Genomic DNA, 17245 nt, shown 5'->3' with positions numbered 1-17245 from the left:
ACCTCATGTAGTTGCTTTCAACAAATACCTGTGCAAAAATTGAAAGCAAAAATGGAAATTTCATTTCTTCCTAGTTCTGTCAGTATATTATATTGTGTATTTTTCACAAAAAATGTGCCCCTATGGTCCTTTCAAAATTTTATGCCCCGAGCCATGAATAGAGCTTTAAAAAATGAAAAATTTAAAACATCTATATAGTCAAAACTATGTAAAATCATTAAAAATTTTCAAATCTTTAAAAATTTGAAAGTCCGTGTTGAATACTTCTCTGAATTTTATTTATATTCCTTTCCCTTCTGCCACTTGTCAAAATCTTATTTGACATTTTACCTAGGCAAGTCCTGCATCCACCTACACAACATTGAATATTTGAAAATATGAGTCTTAGATATTATCTTAAACTTCAAACTATCTTGCCCCAAACTCATGAAAAACTCTTTAATTTTGTAATATCTTATGAGTTCAACCTTATGATATTATCATGGCCTATTGTAATATCTCCATTTGAAAATTCAACTCCCTTGACATCATGATACTACCCTAGTCATAGCATCTTAAGTGTTCATTTTCAATTCTACGACCATATGACAACCAAAACATTGTGAATCTCATGCCACAATCTCACAATTTTTTCATAGTGTCAGATATCTTCAAAATGAGCCTTTTGATCAAATGGCTTCAACATAACATCGGGGCTCTATGAATTTCAACTTATAATATCATGAACCCTCCTTCAATATTACATGCATTTGGTCAAAACTTTGATGACCAGCCACGAAGCAAACCTTTCCTTCTCTCCAAGGTGTTCTTTTTGAGACACTTAATATTTGTGTGGTGGCATTTCTAAAAAGAGAAAAACTCATACGCCATTGCATGTGAGATATCCAACCCAAAGATCTTACTCAACAATAAAAATGCTGCCACATATAAGAGAACACTGCCTCTACAATGGAATGTCATTACTTGTTAACAAAACTCCACCCTCTTGTCATGGATGTGCTCTTCCTCTTCGTTTGTAGGTTTCATTTCTGCCTTTTGCATGCAGATTTGTTTTACCAAATAGCCCTATACTCCTCTATGCATTGGAGGTTTCCCTGGTGTAGATGCTCAATTCTGGGTTCAAATGTGGGTTTTTATTTTGTGACTTGCTCTTAGCTGTGAGATGCATTGGAAACATGGATGTTCATTGTGGCTTCTCTATTCCTTCCACCTCCTCTATCTTCTCTCACTATGAAATGTAGATCCATTAACATGGAGCTCACTATTCTATAGCTTCCTATGTGTGGGCAACTTCTTCTTTGCTCAACCACCCCCTCTATCAAGACATGGTCCTCTACTTGTTGCATTGGGTGTGGATGATTGTGGGTATTCTATTTCGTGTGAGATGTTCCCAAGTGTGAGCAATCTCCTCTTCATTCATGTGGAGCTCCCTCACTTTTTTCTATAGTTTACTTATACTCATGTTAACTTTCAATTTATTTTCCTTAACTAACTCCAAGATCTTCCCTTGTATAACCACGTGTAAGATTACACATCATATATTGGTTGAAGTCTTTTAGTATCCTTATTATGATGTCTAATGTTGAGATGCCTTCAGTCCATTTTGTTTCCTTGAACTTTTCAATTGATTTCACATATGCATTGACATCCTTGCCAGACCCACTTGTATCTGCATAGCTGCAATGATGAAGACCTTCATAGTGCTCAGTCTCTGTCATGACAGTCTTCCTTTTGTACATATGATTCAATGCATCATTAGAGAAATCAACTAGTAGATATGTATTTGGGAACAATTTCTTGGCCTATTCCAATGATCGTGCATGACCAAAATGAAAGAAATCTTAGATTCTATCTGAATACACCCTAATTGGCTTTTCATTTTTAGAGCTTTTCATTGGCTTCAAGGACAGATTCAATTTGAACCCCTTCTGCCCCATGCCAAGGAACTTATTTTATTTTCTCCTTCCTATCTTTTGATGTCTACAAGCCAATTTTTCCATCTCACATTAATTAGAAATCATTATGACATCTCTTGGAAAAACTTGAAATCCTAAGACACCTCTAGAATGCCATGACACTTGAATCATCTGATGGAATTAGTCAGGCCCCAAAGTGGGTCTAGCTAAAAAAAAATCATTTTTGAACAACTAGTATTGCAAACTGATCCATTGATCTTTTCAAACTGTCTAAAATCAAAATCAAGCACTGAATCATTACTTAAAACTTGTTTCAAATCATTTCTGCACCACTATGAACTTTGTGTCAGGAGGCTTGTCGCCTAGCTTTAAAAATTGATTCAAACATCTAACCAAGCTCTGAAACTTTGGATATCTTGTCTCTCTAACATATTCAATAGGCTTGCCAGATCTTGTCACATGAAGACATCAAGGTCAAAAGATATCAACCTCCAAAATTGCCTAATTAAAATCACCTGCAAATAAACATGTCAAAAAACCACAAAGTGGATTCGAATTTGACTTTGATAATTGGGCAAGTGGGCACTTGAGGTTCTAGAAACTAAGGCATTGGTAGAAACTAATATAGAGAGTATAAACCTTCAATTTGGGCTCATGAAGAATAATGGGGCGAGTTTGGTGATGGTCTAAAGTTGGCTACCTGGATTTGCAAGACTAGAGATATTGACAAAATAACAATTTTTACAAATGGAATGGACTTGGGAAAGTGTGCAAATGGATTTTTCAAGACTTGAAATGTAGTATTTTTAGTATAGAACACAGTGGTATAATCCATTTGGTCCCACCAATCATGGACTCAAAGATATGACATCCTGAATAAGACTCCTGACCAATCTGCATTTCTGTTTACCAATGAAACTTTATAAATTGCAAATGGAATCACATTTGAAAACTAATCAAACAGATTTTTCATAAGCTCAAATCCAAAGCATAGTAAGTCTTTGACCCCTAGAATATGATGCAAAAGGAATTTTCTTATTTGGGTCAATTGATCAAAATTTATGATAGGTCAAACAGGGCTACCCAGAAACATGAACAATATCCAAATTTACAACAGAGGCAACTAACCAACTTTGAGACATTCAAAACCTAGTCAAAACATGTCAAACAGACTTGAAATTTGGAACATAAGTTCTTTGGCATGCATATTAAACATCCTCAAAGTGGAAAGTTGTGAATCTTAATCGAGTACTAGATATTCAAATGCAAACATGCCCTCCTATCACTTTTTGACATAGGCATAATTGTAAAATCTGACACTTAACTCAGAAGCGATTTCCTGTGTTAACCAATAGAAGCTTAGTTAACACTGCAAACTTGCAAAAATCCTTTGGTGACTGAGTGAGCTCAGTTAGTACTGATTCCATCCAAATTTCCTTTATTAATCAAGTGAGCTTGGTTAACTCTTATCGTAGCCATTTTTTTCTTCGACGCCCGAGTGGACTTAGTAGACACTAATTTCTGAACTAGGCAACCATAGGAACACTTGGCAGACATAGAAAATTGTCTCCACTATCTGAGTGAGCTTATCATGCACTAATTGACAATGGTATGACATTTGTGTAACATCAAAGAAAACACATAATTAATCAATTGTATCCAACAATCTCCCTCTTTGGCATTGATGGAAACACAACATGTCATAGCACAATGAAATTTTGAGAATGAGACTCCCTATGTTAGAAAAATTTTGTCTGCAACAATCTTCTATCAATTTTATCCATAGAACTTTATCCCTCTAATAGGAGACTTCTTCTTTGGAATGACAAAAATTTCTCAAAGATATGATAGTAAACTTCTCCCTCTTTGACAACACATGCCAAAGATAACAATATTGATAATATCAATGTACCTTAAGTATTAATCCATTTGCAATATGCCCTTTTAATACAACATCAATTGATTAATCTTCAACTTTCTTTGGATGATGCATCGCTAAACTTCATTTGGTGAGCTTCAAATAGGGGAATGACCCCTAGCTTACCTCTTAGATAAAAAAAAATGCATCCTTAGATAATGTCTTGGTGAATATGTTTGCAATCTGTTCTTTTGTATTCACATATTCCAATCCAACTTCTTTGTCCTATACCAATTCTCTTAGGAAGCGATATTTTATAGCAATGTGCTTTGTTTTGGAATGCATCATTGGATTCTTTGATATATTGATTGCACTGGCATTATCACAATATATGACTACTGGATCTTTGATCTCTACCTTCATTCCTTCCAACAATTGTTTGAACTAAAAAATGTTAGAACAATTGACTACTGCTGCCACATATTTTGCCTCTATTGTGGATTGAGATGTACAATTTTTTTTCCTACTCATCCAAGATACCAATCTTTCACCAAGGAAGAATGCTCCACCACTATTGATTTTTCTGTCATCAAGACTTCCTACCTAATTAGCATCAGTAAACACCTTTAAGTCTAGATTACCTCCAATTTTGTACCATAAGCCATAGTCTTTAGTACCTTTCATATATCTCAAGATATCTCAATGTAGACTTCCTCATCACGTATTCCATTCAAGAATGTAGATTTAACATCCATCTGATATACTTTAAATCCTCTGTGAGCTGCATATGCAAGTAGAGTTCTAAAACCTTCTAGTCTTGCAACAAGGGAAAAAGTTTCACCATAATCAATACCTTCTTCTTGAGAATAACCTTTACATACCAGTCTTGCTTTGTTTCTAGATACTTTTCCATCTTCATTCAGCTTATTTTTGAATACTTATTTTGTACTAGTTATGTTTTTATCCTTAGGCTAAGAACAAGAGTCTAGGTTTTGTTCTTCTCTATCTGTTCTATCTCTTCATTCATAGCTTCAATCCAAATTTCATTTTCCAGAGCATCTTTAACATTTCTAGGTTCAAATTCAACAAGTAAACATGTACCTTTTAATTTACTTCTTGTCATTGTTCCATCTAATTTGTCTCAAATGATCTGATCAAGTGTATGATGCCTTCTAACATATCTTGCTAACACAGGCTCTTTGGGCTTTGAGTGAATTCCACTATCTTTAGTATGAACTTCAACTTCAAGCTTGGGTCCTTCTTTCTATGGCTCAAGTCCATTAGACTCAATTTGAACTAGCTTGGTAGCCTCTGAATGTGACTCAATTTGCACATCATGTAACTTGATAATTGTTGGAGATTTAAGGAGCTTCAGAGATGAAGTCTCCTTTCTTTCAAATAGATTTAGTAGGGTATCAGGTTCATAGTAGAAAAATCTTATGTAATCCTCTGACTCCTTTTTTTGTTTTTTCTTCACTCTTTTCTGTAAATTCATTAATTCCCACATGTGCACTTTCTATAATCTTATAAGTGGAAAAATTCAAACATTTGTATGCTTTAGTTCTATATGAGTATCCTAGAAATATGCCTTCATCACCTTTTACACTAAATTTTCCTTTCCTAGATTCTTTCAAGATATAACATTTGCTGCCAAATACTTTCAAGTAACTTACATTAGGTTTGTAGTCATACCATAGTTCATAGGGAGTTTGGTTTGAGTCTTTCTTCAACTGAACTTGGTTCAAAGTATGAATTGTAGTGTTGATAGCTTCCTTCCAGTATTTGATAGCAATGTTGTTTTCTATCATTAGTGTTCCTGCACAATCTGTGATGGATCTATTCCTTCTTTTAGCTATACCATTCTGTTGAGGTGTACCATGGGTTGATACTTGTTTTTTGATTCCTCTTTCAATGCAAAAATTATTGAATTCATTTGAGATGAATTCACCACCTCTATCTGATCTTAAACACTTCAATCTCTTTCCAGTTTCTTTTTCTACTCTTGCTAGATACCATTTGAATTTCTCAAAAGCTTCTAATTTTTCTTTTAGATACATGACAATCATCATTCTAAAATAATCATCAACCAAAAGAATGAATTTTTTTCTCCACTATAACTTTCTATTCCAATGGGTCCACATAAATCAGTATGTACAATTTCCAAGACTTCTTCTAACTGATAGTTTTTTCTCTTAAAACTAGTCTTTGCCATTTTACCAATTTGGCAATTTTTGCACAAACCAACATCAGGTTTCTTCAAACTAGGAATACCTCTTACTCTTCTAACTTTTCTTATCTTGACCATATTATCAAGGTTTATATGACATAGTCTCCTATGCCATAACCAAATTTCTTCTACTTGAGCAATAAAACATGAGCATCCACCAAGATCAAGATAAAATAGATTACCTTTTGTTTATTTGCCTGATCCAACCAGATTTCCTTTCTCATCTAGTAGTTTTTCCTTTCCATTCATGAAATCTACATTGAATCCATTTTTTTTCAACTATGCCACACTTAGTAGATTATGCATTAGTCCTTAAACACAATAGGTTTTATTACATATAAGTTCATTGGTTACTGAGATACAACCTTTTCCTTTTATGCAACAAGGTTCATTGTTTCCAAACCTTACACTACCTCCATCTTAGTATTCAAAATGTTCAAATTTTGTTTTATCTCCAGTCATGTGATGTGAACATCCACTATCTATAATCTATGTATCAATTTTTCTAACATGAGAAATATGTGCCATCTTATCTTCTTCATCATCAGATTCATCTTTTATAGTAATATACATCGTTAGCCTAGTTTTTCATCCTTTGTCATGTGTTGTACCTTGAAATGAAAAACCCTAGGGTTATAGTCTAAGATTGGTGAGTCTCTATTAAAAACCTAGTTCAAAATTCCTAAATGTCTTTTAAACCCTCATTTGTGTGCCCTAGCTTTACAGAAAAGAAATTAAAATATAATTTCCAAATTCAAATTGCGCAGGACACGCTTATCCTATGATTTCTTTTTTGAAAAGATTACTTTATTATTTCCTGTAGAATAAACCTTTTTATTAATAAACTTTCCCTAACCATAATTATCTTTCTTAAACACTTTATGAAGCATCTTAACTTTGATGGTTTGTTTTGGTTGACCATCGATCTCTCTAAGATCAATGGTGAGAGCTTGCTTGCAATATGAAGATGCATGAACTTTAATAAAAGTGAGGAAGCACCTTGGTTCCATGTAACACTTGTTGACAATGGGTCTTGATTGTGCCACAAAGACTAAAGCTTATTTGAGTTTTTCAGTACTTCATCAGAACTTTTTCAAAATTGTTAGTACTTATTAGCACATTTTCTATTTTCTTGCAATATTATTGGTTGAGCCAAATATTGAGGTTACTTTTTACTATCATATCATTGAGCTGTTGATCTTTGGAAGATCAATGGTTAGCATTTGACTGCTTCAAGAAGATGCAAGGATTTTAACCAAAGTGGGCAAGCGCCTTGGTGACACCTGTCCCTAATGACATCACAAAGGATATTTCACATAGCTCAAAGGACACAAGTTGTATATCTTTGATCTTTTCAAGATCAACAATCAATGCTTTACTGCTATAAGAAAATGCTTGACATTTAAACAAAGTGGGCAAGCACCAACAGGACATGTGGCATATGATGATGTCATGGACCCACTTCTTTGAAATTCAATTACGAAGTCTATACTGCGGCATTTGTTAGACACGTTGGTGAAAAGGGAAACATTCTATTGGTTAGTCTGGCTGATTGGATATTATAAAGGCATGATTTTGTAACATTATTGATCTTGGTAAGATTAATGATCGGTGCTTACCCATAATATGAAGATGCATGAACTTTAAGAAAAGTAAGCAAGCACCATTCTGACATGTGGTAGGGTGGGACCTATTGCAAAGAAGAGTTGTTAAATCACGCCAGGGTAGAAAAGGTAATGACATGGAGTGAAGTAATTGGATGAATAAACTAATGCTCACCAAGTTGGAGATGGTTTTTCTAGTGGGTCCACTTTTTAAAGGGACTTATTTACAAAGAATTCTGATCGTTGATCTCTAAAAGATCATGATCAATGCTTCACCACATTACAAAAATTCTCGAGCTTTAAGAAAAGTAGGGAAGTGCCTGCTTGACATGTGACAAGGACTTCAAAAATTTAAAGAAACTTTTCTATTTTCAAATAAGGTCATCTAATTTTGTGTGATCGATACATGAAATTCAAATTTGAGGCATGACATGAAAATTAACAGTTAAAGACATTAATGCTATTCAAGGCTACTTCGTGTGACCTTAATACTACAGTATAACTTGCAAATTTCTTAAAGCACAATGGTTTCTAGAGCTAAGGAATGAGATTCTAAAAGGTTTTCAATGATTTACAAAGTAATTCATAGAGAAAAAGAATTAGAAATCAGCAAGTAAGTGGTCTGTGACTTTTGAAAATCAAGGAATAATAATTGTGTGAAGTTAAAATTTAAGATGCCTCCCCAAAATGATTTTTTTGGCTTTATGGATTACCTTAAAAGATCCATTCATGATGATTTCCTTGAACAATTACCTCTACCTATAAATGAATTTAAAAAAGATAAAGAACTTATCCCTAAAAACCCTAGGTTGGTTATAGGTGAAGGTTTTTATGATAGGGCCAATTGGGTAAGAGATGCACAGGTTTTAATGAGGGGTTTGGAACTATTCAAAAAATGTTTTTTAGAGTGTAATTTGGACACCTTGATGAGCAATGTATGAGAGTTTGACATTGGCAAACTGCTTGTTCCTAGGGTATTCTTTGACAGTGATTTGTTAACTGACATGGCCAAGAAGTACGATCCCATCACTAGAATTGTAAAGAACCATGTTGGGGATAATCTCTTTAGGGTTTCACCAACCTTAATTAGAGAGGTTTTCAAACTCAACATCTACCATGTAGTCCATGAGAAAATTGATTTGGAGGAATTCTAGGAAAGGTATGATACATAGAGGGTATGCTTGAGGGTAGGGCCACTATAGCTAAATATTGTCAAAATTGGGTCACTGCCTCTGGTTACACCAAATACCCCAAAACCGCTGATGAAGAAATACTTTAATCCTAGGGCACAGGCCTTATATTTTACTCTCTAGAAAATATTTGGGATGGATGAGTAGGATTATATCCAAGGATCCGTTGTTTTAATCATGGCTTAGACCTTGCAATTTGGAATGAGCTCAATTATTGATTTTGCTACTTACCTAGCTAAGGAAATTCACAATAGTTTGATTGGAATAGCTCAAGGTAAGGTGAATAGGCCTTTTTTCTATTATTCTTTGTTAATGTACATATGTCTATACAAGGAAGTCATTTTCTACTCCAAGGAGATGAAGTTGGAACTAGAAAGAGATGGAGAGAAGCTCCTAGTTCAATTATGGAGCCCTAACATGACATGGGAAGTCTCAGATGCTAGTTATGTTAGATTTGATAGATATTTTGCTTCAAGTCTCAGATTTCTTTTGAAAGAGGATAGTACAAGAATCCCATAGTCTTTACTGTATACACTAATCTAATGTGCTAGAAATACTAATCTAATGAAAGCATTTACACATTAAACTAACATAACATATAAGAGAGACAAAGAGAAGACAAACTCAAATGAGAATGTGAGCCATGGATAGGCTCTCTCAATAAGATTTGTTCTCTTGTTTTTGAGATGTGTCTATGTGTAGATTGGGGATGTATGCTCAAATGCTCAAAGTTACTTCAATGGTGGAGATGGGTAATGGCAAATTGGTAGCTTTGTGAGCTCTCAATTTGGCATTATAAGGGTATGGGTATGGCTTTTGGATCTCAAAAGGGCATGGTAACTTTAGCTCAAAGATTTTTGATGAAATGGCTTGGGATGGGATTCAATTTATAGGCTAAGGGGTGGAGGGATGGATGGCTTAGATGCAAGGATGGATGAAGGCTTAAGGAGGGCTAGGAGGCACTCAAAGGAGAGCACATGGATTGTGCTTGTTTAGCACCAATGGGAAGGTGACACTTGTCACAAGGAGGATGAGTGTGAGAGGGTAGGGTAAAGGGTTGGTTAAAGGCATGATGAGTGGGGTTGAGTATGTAAGAGAGATGTAAGAGGAATGAGTGTGGAAGAGGGAAGAGTGTGGAAGATGGATGTAAGAGTCATGAGTGGGCTGGTAAGAGTCTTTTATGGTTTGTAAGAGCACTCATGACTTGGTGGTTGGGATTTTTGAGGGGAGACTTTGGTTTGGATTACGAAAGTCTTAAACTTGTTTAAGGAATGTGACAACATTAGGGGGTGGATTAGGATTGGGTTTAGGATTAGATTAGAGATGTTAGAGATGTGCAAGTGGATGGCATTAATGAGGGTGGGTGAGTTAGTGGCTAAGCTAGGTTAGTATGGGTGGATGGGGTGGATTAGGCTAAATGGAGGATTAGGGCTAGGTTAGGGGTTTTTGGATTTGAGGATTTTATTTATCAAATAGATTTATTTAATAAATGGGGATTTTTGGAATTAGATAGAAGAATAGGATTTAATTGATAAATAATAGGTTATTTGATTTATCAATTAGGACTATAGATGATTAATTAAATTAACCAACTAGGGATGGCAAAGAATTAATTAAATAAAAATTTAATTAATGATGCCTTTAGAGATAACTAAATAGGATTACTAAAGTGGTGTAATCAAATTTAGGTGTCTACATTTACTAGAATTGATAAGACCCAGAGACCATGCCAAGGGGATATTGGTCAATCATAATTGGGAGGATATAATTCCATACCCTATTTCCACTGTGATAAGAATTTATGGTTTTTTGGGAAGACCCCATGTATTGCCTTTTCATGTGCCTTTGAAGATGGGAATTGTAGAGTTACTATGGTAGATTGGAATAATTGAGGAAAGGGATATGTTGGGAAAAGGTAAAGGTACATTCTTCCCTATTGTGACTGTTATACATGATTTTCTTTTTGTTAAGAAAGGATGGAGAAATTTGAGCTTATTTTAGATAGATATCAAATGGCCCAATCCCATGCTAGATACATTGATCCAAAGGAATTTTATGGCTTCCTTATGGAGAGAACTAAAGCTAAGGCTATTGTATATAATGTATATTTCTCAAAGGATATCATTAGAAATATATTTTCATTACACAAACAAGAGGTTAGAAAAGAAAAATGGATAGTCTTCAACAAATTTTTAGAATTTATCAATGCTTTTGAGCCCAACTATAACCCCCTAGAAAATAAGAAATATTGGGGAGCCAAAATAAACACATTGATGAAATTTTTTGTTGTGATAATGCAAACTTTGAATGATAAGAAGGGTATCTTAATGAAAGCATATCTAGAAAAATCTGTTGAAGTGGAAAGAAGAATAAATAGTAGAATAGTCGTGAAAACAAGCCAGTATTAACTATAGAGGAGGGATGGATACATTGTGGCTCAAAATATGCAACACATTCCCCCCTACAAAAGGCTAAGATCAGAGAGTCCACATAACACAAGTGCCCCTAAGAGACAGAGGTTAGAATAGGGATCCTCCTCTAAAGTAGGAGAGTATTCACCATCCCAGATCCCACTCAGAGTAGATGATGAAGCATTTCTAAAAGAGTTGATAAGGAAAATTAGAGGGGAGTGGGATATAATTGTTACTACTGCTGATATAGAATGGGGATTGCCTGACGAACCTCCTATGCCATCCTTTGATCTCATTGTTTCCAATTACAAAGGTAAAGAAATAGATCCAATAATTACACAAGCCTCCCAAAAATTTATAGATGATAATTTTTTTGTAAAGTTTAGGGCTTTTGCACAATTTTTATGGAGGAAAAATATAGGCAATTTTGAGGCAAAGTGTAAAAAAAAAAAGTAGAGCAACCAAATAAATTGGACTTTGAAATTGGGGAGGAGGTAAAGGCCAAAATTTTGGAGGACTTTGCCCAATTAACACCTGAGGCCAGAGAAAATTAGTTAAAGAGTCAAGAGTTTTGATTCTACCTGAGTGGGACATTAGCCAATGCTATGATTTTTTATTCCTTTAGGAAAGAGAAGGATGTTCAATATAAAATTGAAGAGGAAATACTAAAAGCACATAGAGGAATAAAGTTCAGCAATGATCACCAAGCTATGGTGATCTAGTCTATTGAAAAGAGAGATAAGACCAGAATATAAGAGATTTCAAGTGTTGCTCAACATATTGCTACTCTCACAGTGTATAGAGTAGATGAAGTTGATAGTGAAGAAGTCACTAAAATGACTCAAGAAATGCTAGTTGTTGGGACTATAGTACCTAGGAAAGAAAATAATAGATTCTTAGAACTCAATGCCAAGTTTGAAGAAATACTCAAGGAATATGAGGAAAGAGGAAAGAGAATACACATGTTGGAGAATCAGATATCCTAGATGGATAAACAGCTTGGAAAAAGAGAAGTGGGAGAGTCCAGTAGACAAAGGATTGCATATCCTTGCCCCCAATTGAGCCATTCAAATCTACTCCCATTTTTGAGTTTCCTGATACCCCATAGAGACCTAAATTCTACATTGCGAATTTGAAGAAGAAAATAATCAATTGTGGGAATTGCATGTTGAGCTAAACAATCAATATGAAGAGAAACTTAGGAAGGAAATCTTATACTTAGTGGATAAAATTTATTGGCCAACATTTTATGACCAATTGGTAGGAATCCTAGAGATGTGGAATGAAATAAAAAGAGACAAAGATACATTGAAGCCCATTGTTCAGAAATGGAGTGAAAGAGATAATGATGTTACTTCTATGTGTATCTTTGTTATCCAATTATCATTTAATCAAATAGAGAATTTCTTGATATAGTTAATAATCTGACAGAATTGGATGAAAAAAGGGTTTATGTTCAAAAGAGAATAAGGATTTGTTTTTTCTAAGTATATCGCAGGGACATTTGATCTCTTTCCTAGTGCACTTAAAAAGGTTGACAAAATAGAAGAAAATGGAGAATGGGGAAAGGAATTAGATGATTTATTGTGTCATGGAATGAATCAGGTCATAAATGAAAAGGGGCATGTATTATGGGCAATGACTAATTAAGAATTTGTCAAAGTACAATTCTTTTATAATACTGTTAGAAAAGAATTTGTTGAAATTGAAAAAATAGGAAGCCTTGTAATAAAAAAGCAACGGGAGATCTTAAATTTTGATTGACCCGATGATACTATTTTTAACAAGTGGAAGGAAGAGCTTTTGTCTTCAAAATAGGCAGCAATAGAAGAAGAGGGTGTGGTCCAAGAAGAAGATCATGTAGGATTTGAGCAAAAGCACACAACAAATCCACAAAGCCCAAGAAAACCTACATGCAGAAAACCTGTCACAGAGAAGAAAAAGACAAGAAGAGGCAAGGGTTTGATCTAAAAAACTCAGACGAAGAAAATATTATTCAACAAATCTTCATAATGAAAAATACAAAGAGATCAATCCTTATAAGGAGATCGAAACTCGAAAAGGGTAACCTAAAGCCTAAAAAATCTAGGTTGCACAATATAATTAATAAAATATTAATTATATGCACCTACAAGATAGCTTAAGAAAACTAGATTAATAGGCAAATTAATTAATTAAATCAAAGTGATTTAATTAATAAGTGTAAAAAAATAATTACTCTAACACCCCCCCTTAAGCGAAGCTCAGGAGGTAAGCTAACCTAGCACATCTATGAAAGTAGGAAAATCACAACAAAATATATATAAAGAGGAGAAATAGATAAAACCACATGGGAAAAACCCTACTCCAAAAAGAGATAGAAAAGAATGTTCTAGAAGAAGGAACAAAGAGATTAGAAGAGAATCACTAAACCATGAAGAACTACAAAACTCTGTCAAAATGTTGATATGTAGAACCTCCATGGAAATAAAAGGCACAAACTGAGCGTGTCTATATGGTAGATGATCCATCTCACTAAAATGCATAGGTAGCTAGCCACTGCAATCACCTAGTATGTAGGATCAAGTACTAAATACATAGCTCACACCAATGAACCATCAACCAAAGAAGCATAGAACAACAATATAACCCCCCCTAATGTAGGTGAGGTGATAGGAAGTTGAAAAGGTAGGCCAAAAAATCTCCTAGAACACATGAACCAAACACATTGAGAGTGAGTTACAGACACCAATAAAGGCACATGTCATCGATACTACATGACGCAAAAGAGAAAGAGGGCCTATAAGCAGAAAACAACTATCCCCCCCATGGCACTTTATAAAATAGTGCAAGTACAACGAATCAGAATGATGAAAAGGATCTTGAAATGCAAGAGTGGCACTTTATCTCAGTGTGTTGCATAAAGATGCTTACAATGAATATCAATAATGATAAAAAAAAAACATAAGGCTGAAACAAAATAAGGTAGAGCCCAAAATGAAGCAACTGAAACAATAAAATCGATCCCCAAACCTGAAAAAAATAGGATATCCACCAGAATTCTAAAATGTAAAAGACCAAATAGGATGTTCCTGGAATAGAATCTGGAACAAAAACTAGCAACACTGGAAAGAGCTTTCCAGCGATATAAAGAAGTCCAAAATTGAAGATTGGATGCTCAAGATATGCCTCTCGAAGTGCAAAATAAAACATCCAGCTTTGACTACAAAAATAGGCAACCAAATTGCATCAAAATCAAAAAACACCTATACCATCATCTTCATCTTAGAACTAGCTTTCCAACGCATTTTTTAGATTTAAAAAATACGTCTGTATGCTCAAGTTATGAAAGAAAAATCGACAGGGCCTTTGAAAATGCAATAATTTTTTTTTTAATAAAAAAATAATAATAAAAACAAAAAAGAGCCCCACCCAAGGAGCAGAGGCAGAGCAAATGAGGATGGTCAAGCTGCTAGCGACAGTGGTGGGAGGGAGGTGTCACTGCGGCGGGGCCGCTAGCAGACCATTGAGCAGTAACCACTAGCGGTAACCACAGTGGTGATCGCAACAGTTCTGTTGTAGTTAACTAATCATCGCGCTTTAAAATTGGGCAATTTTTTTTTTTTTGCAATTTTTTAAATAATTTTCTACCTCAAACTATGTGCCAGGGGCCATACGGGCTTGTCGGGCAATTTTTTTTTTTGCCTCCAAGATCAGTATTGTCCAAAATGGACAAATTTTATATCAAAATGGGGGTTTTGATGCCTTTTGAATCCATTTGTGATGTCCGTTTGGCCTCAAACTGCTCCAAAAATTGGTGACCCCTTTTTTTCTCAAAAAAAGTTTTAAAAAACACCAAATTTGATCCACCAAACCCTAGTTCTCCCTTTTTCTTGAAACACCAAACAAGCTACAACAGATCTGGCTCTGATACCATGTAGGATTTGAGCAAATGTGCACAAAAAATCCACAAAGCCTAAGAAAATCTATCACGGAGAAGAAAAAGACAAGAAGAGGCAAGGGTTTGATCTAAAAAACTCAAACAAAGAAAATATTATTCAGCGGATCTTCATAATGAAAAATGCAAAGAGATCAATCCTTATAAAGGAGATCGAAACCCGAAAAGGGTAACCTAAAGCCTAAAAAAGCTAGGTTGCACAATATAATTAATAAAATATTAATTATATGCACCTACAAGATAGCTTAAGCAAACTAGAGTAATAGGAAACTTAATTAATTAAATCAAAGTGATTTAATTAATAAGTGCAAACATATAATTACTCTAATAGATCAAACAGGTGACACCTCAATAATGGAAACAAAATAACCAATCATAACTGTTAGCCCAGAAAACCAAGCTGATGATGTGACATCTTAGGATTAAAAAATAATTGTTGTTTTAACAGTTCAAGATGATGAAGATGGAGAGCCTCGAGTTAGAGTAAAGATACATGAAACAAAACCAAATACATCACTAGAAATTCTGATGGCTACATATTCTAAGGAATTAGAATAATAAAAGAGCCAATCATGGAATTTGTAGCATCCAAAAGTGTAACAAAAAATGGGCCCACCAAGAAAATACTTTGATGTAAAGTTTTTCTATTGCACAAAATTTTGTCTTTTGTGACAGCAAAAAATGTAAATATCTATTGTCTAAAGGACAACTGTCAGTTCTCTATGCCTGAAGCTTATTGCATCTCACCCTTTATAAGTGAGATTCCAGGGCTAGAGAAAGGGTACAAGTTATTTCACATTTTAGTTTTTAACTAAACTTGTTTGGTCCAATTTTCTTGATGTGAACTTTGTGATATGTCTTCTCTGCAAATTTTATGAGAATACATTAACTTGGCAAGATTTAGATGTGTCATCTTGAGTCATTCTAAGTCTTGTTCAATTGTATACAATTTTCCAATGAAATTAATACAAAGATGAACTTTCCCCACATCCATTCTTGTTGAATCTTGTCTCCATTTTTATTACCTGGTTATTTTTAGGTTGTATAAGAAAGGCTTGTTCAATTGAATGCAATTAAATTAGGTTGTATAAGCAAGGTTTGTTCAATTGAATGAAATTAAATTCACTATTGCTTTTAATTCAAGGGATTAATTAAACGCTTTAGTGAGATTGGTAGGATTTCCATGGTAATAGGAAGGATGGCTATAAGAATAATTTTTAGTGAGAATTGTTGATAGTATTGATTGTAATATAGTCAATTAGATTTAGAAATTGAATGGACTCTGAATCCTAGTGGATGAGGCACTGATCTGATTGATTCAGTTTACAAATGGAAATATTATAAATAAGAATCAAGCTTAAATTCAAAAAACAAATTCTATTTTACTGTTCAAAGAATGTTAATGCTGGTCAGCACTTGTTTGCATTTAACTTCTGAGTTTTAGCTAGCTACTATTGCCAAAATTATTTGCAAACCTAAGAAGAATTGTGACTAAATCTACTTCAAGAGATGTGTGTTTTTGTGGAATTAATAAAACATGTATGTAGTATCAATTCGAAAAAGCTTCCATCCCTAAGGTATACCCACCTTGGTTCTACAGAGCCTAAAGAGTAGAAAATCTATCTTGATTTTGTTGAAGTTGGGTTTAGATATGAAGCGCGTATAATTGTTTATGGGATGTAGCTAATCCTTAGATTATTGTAGATTTTGTTATCCTAGTATTGATTGTTTTGTTGCTTGATAGTTGAAAAACACCAACAAAATGGTGACTCTACTAGGGAATTTCTCAACACACATTTGTGTGTAAGAAGTACTACAATTTCTTTGATCTTGGTGTGTATGTGTTTGTCAAATTGTTTAGTATTTCTTGTGGTTATAGGGGACCTTTTTAGTGACAAATCTTGAGAATTTAAAAAGGAAAAGAACAAAAACCTAAATACCATGGATGTACATTGATGTATACAACCCTTATGAAGTGTCTTATTTGTCAAGCAAGAGTTGCAGTCATATATTTTTTGTGATTGGTTCCTCTATTATTCAAGTTATTTTGTACTTTCTTGTGTCTTTCCCTTGAAGTCAAAAGTAATTTTATTGTCACATTT

General features: G+C 34.3%; 1 pseudogene; it reads right to left on the bottom strand.

Annotated features, from left to right (window-relative positions):
- Positions 1–1333: 1333 nt before the first annotated feature.
- Positions 1334–1937, bottom strand: LOC149565351 (choline-phosphate cytidylyltransferase 2 pseudogene; annotated as a pseudogene).
- Between the last annotated feature and the right edge of the window lie 15308 nt (positions 1938–17245).

This window comes from Cupressus sempervirens, chromosome 3 (genome assembly GCF_028749045.1).
Source record: "Cupressus sempervirens isolate cs-2001-9-10 chromosome 3, ASM2874904v1, whole genome shotgun sequence".
Lineage (NCBI taxonomy): Eukaryota > Viridiplantae > Streptophyta > Pinopsida > Cupressales > Cupressaceae > Cupressus > Cupressus sempervirens.
The sequence above is the reverse complement of the archived record's forward strand: the minus strand, read 5'-3'. Positions and strand labels throughout refer to the sequence as shown.